Here is a 7,684-nt window from a genome sequence, read left to right as displayed (position 1 = left end):
AAATAATTCCGTGTTTTCTTGCACAATTTGGCTGCTGGATGGACCTTTATTAGCATGTTAAGGCCTTTGCAATGCAGAACTAAAGCTTGAGATGGAGGTCAGCACATGTACTCCTGAATACCAAATGCCTGACGGAGTAAGTTGCACCATATCAGAATGCTGCCCTCTGCTCTCCCTGAGCCCTCTAAGTGTCACTTATATTTTGGGGTGTATAAAAATACCCATAACTTCCCCTCACATCCCTTTTAAAACAAACCCATTTGAATCAGACCATTGCAGCAACAAAAACCCAAGTAGGAGCAACAGGGAAAAAAAGCACACACACCACTGCCATCCCCCACTTCCAAACCATCATCTTTTGCCATCAACTAAAAACCAGCAGCTTCACTTGATTTCATTTTTGGTAATAACAACAACAGAAATTTGCATCTGGGCTGACAATGTGTATAGTGAGTGTTAGCCCAGTGTGATTTGAAATTGGCAAGTTATAGCAACCCTCTGGAAAACCAGGATTTACAAGGGAAATGCTGACAAACACTTAACTACAGTAGCACTCACTCTATACTATATAACACATAAAACAGTGAAATGGAACATAAGTCTCTTCTAATTATTGAAAATATTTGGGGGCTGCCTTGTGCTAAAATACTCATTTTCCTCTTGCCTTTCAAATAATTTCTTTTCTCTCTCAGAGCAAATTTTGTTCTAAGCCACCTATCTTTAAAAAAATGCTGCTAATCACCATTAAAAGAGCAGCATGTGGGTTTTGGAAGGCTGTGTATAATAAGAAGAATTTCAAGGCTGTGTGGACTTGCATGACACCATATTATTGTATGAGCAAAAAACCAATACTGAATGGTAATAACCATTTGTCAGAGGCAGCACGGAGGATTATATTATAGCCCTTTGCGTGTGTGTGTTTGTGTGTATCCTATACAAAGCAATCAGACACCTTCCAATTTCCAAACACCTGATAATGTTAAAGTTTATTTTATCACAGCCAAGGTTATATTTTCTTTCACTTCATAGTGACCCTAGGAAGAAGAGGAATAATGGATCGGGAACCTATTATAGCTATTCTGTGTTAAACAGCCAAGTAAAGGGCAAATATAGTTCTGTAGTGGAATCAATCACTGAACCCATCAGTGAGAATGACCCTCCTGGCCCCCACCTTCTTCCCCATGCCTAAGAATTTGCCATATTCAATCTTTAGGCTCTGAACCCAAATGCCCTTTGAAAGTGAATTTATGATCGCTTCATCACACTGTCTATTAGCTCACTTTCTAACAAATAGGATTGAGAAATATATGGCAGGAACTGCACCGGCACATTTCCAACTAATGGTTAAAATGTCAGGGCGATAATGTACAAGTGCGTCTGCCCTCAAACACAAAATCAAATGCAGCTTTACAAGAGCTGTCGCCATTCCACTTTAGTTAAAGACTTGCAAGCTTCCTTCTTCCCTTTTCCAGGGCTGCAGTTTGGAAGCTGCTGCATCTCATCAGGGCTCGGTTTGCCAGTTCTGTACTGTACTTCATTAGGCAGCTCTATTTAATGGTTTCAACAAAAGCCATCATTTTAGCCCAACTGCCTTGACTAAATTAAAATTTCCAATCTCTGTTTTAGTGTTCTGCAACTGATGTATACATAAGCAAAACTGGTCAACATCTGCCAGGGGGTTGGCCAAAAGTTCTGTAAAGATGTACTTCACATTTCTGAAGCATGTGCAAAGTAACAACGTACTTATCCTCCTGAGGGCTCTCATGATTTTACTTCACCATTTGTTCAGACACACTTTAGCAGCATATAAGCCATACAGTTGATTCTCCCCTTGGTTGCAGTTTTATCTGTAGTGTCATTTTGAGTAATTGGGGTATGGTAGCTGATCAACTTTCAGGTTTCTCATTGGCAGAAAGGGACTGTATTGGCACCAAGAAAGAATATGATGGGTCCTCTCGGTGCCTGAGCAAGTGTCCCTCTTTTGCACTTGGCTACCCAAGGCCATTAGAAAATAAGCTTAATAAAGCAACTCAGTGTATACATCTTAACTATTCCCAGCCAAGGGGATGCAGCTATAGAAGAAATATTTTAAACCAATATGAAAGATGGTAAATGTACATATTTAGTCAGTGATCTGTGAAAGTTTTTGAATTAGTTTTTAAAGCTTTGTTAAGACCAGAACGCACAGATGTTGAAAACAAGTTCAGATGTAGCGACAGATGGTATTTGATTATGAAGCAGACTGTTCATATAATACAAAGATGCTGCTTCTGCCATACACAAGTAACTGCAGAGAGTGCAGTAGAAATTTTGGAAGGCAGAGCAGTTCAAGAGGTTCTTTGTGCGGCAATAACTTTCACGTTTTTCCAGCAGTGTTAGAATCGGGATAATTTTCTTTCTTTTGCAGTCAACACCCTCACTGCCCCCCCTCACCACTCCTCCCCCCCCTCCTCATCCCCCCCACTATTTTCTCCCCTGTTGTATAGCTGTCTTGCACTTTTTTGATCCTCTTTTCAGGTCATTTGAAATCAGATTAAGGATTATTACACTTTATTTATATTTATGGTTATTATTAACCTTAAGGTTAATAATAACAATAAATTACTACAAATAACTGACATTATCTACATAAAAAATAGTAGCATGTTTTGGACAAATCCTGAATTTTGCAATTTGCACTGTATCCAGAATCCCTGTTGTACAGGTCTTTTGCTGAGGACAACACACATGCTTATTTGCTGGGGCTGCTACCGTTTTCATGTTTGTCAAAACCACAGTCATCCATCCCTTCCACTTCCCTTCTCCAAAGAGATGTGAGTGGCACTGAAATGTGGAAAGACAGGGAGGGAGCTGCATGAAGGGCAGGGGTGCCTGCCACTGGGTACCAGCTTCACCCCACTGATAAGGAAGTTTCCTCTGCTGGTGGGGGCTCCAGACCTTTTCTGCCACTGCTGTCCTTCGGCATCCCCATGGTCCCTCTTGGCCCAGCAGCTTTGAACCCTGATACCTTTGCCCAGAGCAAGGAGCAGCTTATGTGGCCTCAGGCAGCACCACCCACCTGGCCCTTTGCACAGGGTCATTTCACTGGCAGAGCCAGGTTTCCCCCCTTGCCCCACCAAAGCACACCCTGACCTGTCCTTTTCCCTGCCAGCCCCTGGGTCAGCTGCATTGTGCCTCCCTGTGTCGCAGCCAGAAGCTGGCCATGGCCCAGGAAAGGTCTGCTGAATACTCTGGAAATTTCTGGAAGGGCAGAAACACTGTTTAAGCAGCAGGCCCTTCCCGATGGTGCGCACCAGCACCAAGGAGAGAGAGACCTAGCTCACAGGCAGGGGGAAATCCTCGCCACGGATGCTCTTTTCCAATTCCTCTGTGGTTCCCCCCAGGTTCTGTAAAAAAAAGCAAATGGCTGGGTAAACAATATTCTAAAATATTGGCTCAGGTCACTCACAAAGATGCAAAAGGATGCCTGAAAGCAAGGTTTCTGCTAGGAGATAAAACTGAAACAGCAGCAGTGTGTCAATTGCACAATATAAACTGGAGTCTTTGGGAGAGCTGCACAGGAACCTCTTGTGCGGGCTGTTAACGAGTAACGGGAGCGTTAATGAGTAACGCACAGGGCTGGAAGACCAGGCGCTGTTCCTGGCTCTGCAGAGGGCAGATGGGGGGTCCTGGGGAGATGGTGCCACCGTCCTGTGTCTCCATTTCACTGTCTATAAAATGGGGACACGCAGCTGGCAGCATGAATAGATTTTGAGCTCAGCCTTTTGAAAGTGCTCGACATTTTTCCCCGTGGTGCTCAGTGCATGGTGGAGATCCCCATCTGAGTTCTAGGTTTTACCTGAAGTTGTAATGCATAGGCTCATGTAAGAAAGCAGTGAATTTCACTGCTTCTAAACACACGCATTTTATTAGGAAAGATTTGAAATACACCCCTTGACTGGAGCATTCTTGTGCTTCCAGGCTGTTTACAGTGTAAGATGAGCTCAGGGTGCACGGTTTTCAGAGAAGCCTCTGAAGTAGCTCAAATCTCCGCCTCATGGGTTGTTCAAGATCCACCCCTAACTGTCCTGTGGCTTTCTTTAATATGACAGCCACTATTGCTGTGCATGAGGGGCAGGTAAGTCTCCAGTCTGAATGGCCAATCTTCAACCCGAGACAGGCCACGCAGTCCCTGGGGTGGGTGTGTTGTCAGAGCCTTGTGTGGATTACTGAGAAATTGTAGAAATAATAATTGTAATAAAAAATAAATCTAAAGTGCCTCCACTTCAGAGAAATCTGGGCTTACGGTTTTGACTGGAGCATCATCTCTTCCTTTAAAAGCTCTGACCAAATTATTGAGCTGATAAGCGATTTCCCTTGGTTTTACATGCGCTGGCAGGAATTATCCTTGAGTGCTGCATATTAGGGTTGTTTTGTACTAAAAGGTGTTAAACACTTGTAATAAATATTTTTCCTTATTTCCCCTAGGACACAGTTCCATCTCTGGTTGGTGAAGCATAAAAAAGAGCTGTCATGCCCAGTTTTAATAGGCAATAGGATTTCAAGCCCCCAGAGTTGTTTCACAGTCTGGCAGTAGCCATAATGAAACTGGCCACTGTTGCCACAAGACTTTTTCCTCTCCTGCGTTCTCCCCTGTTACCTCCCACAGCTGCTTGACTGGCAGGTCTCTTGCAAAACTGCAAACATATTTACATTGGAGCCAGTAGTATTTCTTTAACTATCTGTGCCATCTCTCTCTTTTTTTTTCTTTAATCTTTCCTTTTCCTAGATAGAGACTCAACCTTACGTATAATTTTAAAGAATAAAATTAAACCCTGCATGCAATTAACTGCCTTTGAGTGAGAACAGCAGTTCATTTTCATGTGTTTTGTTGTGAAGCAAATAGCTTGTTTGTTTGTTTTTTCACACTGATTCCCAAATAAATGGGAAAGTACCACTATTCACTCGCTTAGGATTTATTCATGAAAATGCAATCACAGCCTCGCAGACTCTGGGCAGAGAGAGGTGGGGGGGTCCTTTCTCTGAAGCAGAGTCAGTGTCTCACTCGGCTCTGCAGCTCTGGAAAGAGTCAGGCTAACCTAAGCCAACAGGCATTCGAGTGTCTACAAAAAATGTAATATTTAAATAAAAGATATCTCTTTCCTCTCTTTGAGGCACAGGTATGCTGGAGCGCTAATAAACTGTACACAAAAATAGGCATTGTGGCAATTGATGGATTCTCTGCACTCACCAATCTATCAGGCTTTAATAACCAGTTTCTCCAAATGCCACTGCCCACTGAAAAGCTGGAAGAACAGACAGGCCTTGCAATGAGCCCAGAGGGTCAAACACTAGGACCACACAGGGAAACCACCCTCCTACCCCACAGCCCTTCTAATCTATCAGTTCTGCCTTCACCACGGGAGCCCTCCAGCCCCATTCAACAATAAGCTTTAGCGAAGATTTAGTTTTGCATATTGTGTTCTTAAATCAAATGGCTTGCCATATTTTAAAAGTCAGTAAGATTAGTCTGTTTGGGGAAACACTGTAACCCATTTCACAGAGTGACTGACTTATTTGCCATTTTTTCCTAACTGCAGTCAGTCATATGCTGCAACTCTCCCTTTCCCTCCTAACAAAGAGGGAAGACTGGATCAGAAGGGATCATCTCCATAGAAATTGTGTTGGCACAACTTAGACTGGGCATAAATAAGGGTACAGACCAAGAAAATGAGAGCAATTAACTCTTTCAGGCTCTCAAATGACAAAGTGCAGTCTTCCACATTTGGTTTCTCAGTAACATGATGTGAAAAGACCCCAGTTCCTAGTGATGGTCTCATTGACATAAAATTGCACTATTTGTCTTGCTCAGGAACGATTCGCGTCTTCCTTATGATTTTTAAGCTAGAACATAGTATCTTCCTTATTGTAAAAATTCCAGGTATTAGGGGAACTGAGGATTTCCAAGCACAGATGGCCAGATCTGCAAAATTTGGATCATTTCAGGGTGCTTGAAGCCTGGGAAAGTTGATTTGGCCCTCTGCAATGACAGGGACTACTTGCCAAGTTCCAGTCTAGCTCTGAACTCCTGCAGCATTCTGAGATGCCAATAGCTAGGATTTCTTATTTAGAGATTTGTGTGCTTTCCACTGCAGGGTAAAATGGCAAATGGTGTCTTGTATTTCATAGAACTAGTATATTTGAGAGAAAAACTGATAGGGGGACAGAGGGAGCTAGCAATTACCCATGCAGCTCATATCCTTTGGTCCATTAACTGAGTACCTGAGGATGACCGCCCTCACCCTCATCTAGTTAATTCTTGATAACTGACACAAGAATGAGCCCTCCCATGTAGTCCGCAGCTGCCTTTGTAAGCCTTCGCTAGGGCTTGCTTAACCAGCTGCCTGGTTGTAGTCTCCTCACCCTCTCTTTGCCTTCCCGTAACAAGGAAAACATTTTCATGATTTCCCAGCAGCTCCCTCCTGGGATGCCTGTGCTTGCTCTGAGCCACGATTGGAAGAGGACCTCCTCAAGGCTGGAGGCTTTCTGGAGTGGATGAGCCAGAGACCTTGACGCGCTCATCATTTCAGACACTGCAGTCTGCCCTGCCCACCACGCCATGGTTGTAGCATGAATCCACAGTTAGCAAGTGCTGTGAGGCAGCCAGCTCCTGAATGTCAGGTATTTTGACCTGAAAAGGCTTCTAGTATGTTGGTTTGATAGTGTGGATAGATGTCAACTACAACAGGCAATTTGTTTGCAGTAAAACCAGAGAAGATCTCACACCTAAATGACTATTAGTTATGTAGGTGCAACTTCATGACCTTCCACTGACCTCCTTTACCTGTTGATGACGTGGTCCAGCAAATGCAACTCCAGTTGCATGAAAAGACATGGAGTTTCAATTGCTGTTGTAGATATGGAGTATTTATTTGGTTGTTACAGTATAGCTAAGACTGGATTCAGGCTCCAGCTCAGCTCTACAGTGTCCTAAGGCTGAATCATGGAATATTCTGAAAATAAATGACCTGGGACCAAAACATATTTTTAACATGCTTCTCCTGCAAAATCAGAGAAGTGTTGCATGATTTTGTGATCCAAATAAGCTACCATCTTACCGCCATCTGCACCAATTCTAAGCCAAAAAGAGACCTTTCATATCTGAAACACAGACAGTGATGCAAATCAAAGGTTCGCTCAATCTCAAAATTTTAAGATACATATGAAACAGCATACACAGTGAAGGACTAGAGAAAAACCATGAACAAATACATTTTGAGGAATTGTGTAAGAACAGACTAGTTATACATAATGCTGCTGATGATACAGCTTGAAATGGAAGTGATCCATGAGTGATGGATTACAACAGAAACAACAGAGAATGGTATCTGGTCACTACCATTAACAATGCCAAACTGGTAACAGTAACAAATGTGAACCACATCCCGACACTATCCTTACATTCACCCAACTTGAGGGACTCCCTGTTGCAGGACACCAGCATTGCAGGCATATCCAGGAAATGATTCAACAGTATAAATAAAAGTACTTTCTTGCTCACATTGGCTACATTTAATTTAAGGGACTGTCTATACCTCAGACATAACAGGTCTCTTACAGGGAATTATTCCTTGTCAGATAGACTATTGCAAAATAACATTCATTATCTTAACCGGCGCTGTGCTGGAGGTAGGACACCGATGCG

This window comes from Myiozetetes cayanensis, unplaced genomic scaffold (assembly GCF_022539395.1).
Source record: "Myiozetetes cayanensis isolate MyiCay16 unplaced genomic scaffold, myiCay2020 scf2-11, whole genome shotgun sequence".
Classification (NCBI taxonomy): domain Eukaryota; kingdom Metazoa; phylum Chordata; class Aves; order Passeriformes; family Tyrannidae; genus Myiozetetes; species Myiozetetes cayanensis.
This window is presented reverse-complemented; position numbering follows the sequence as displayed.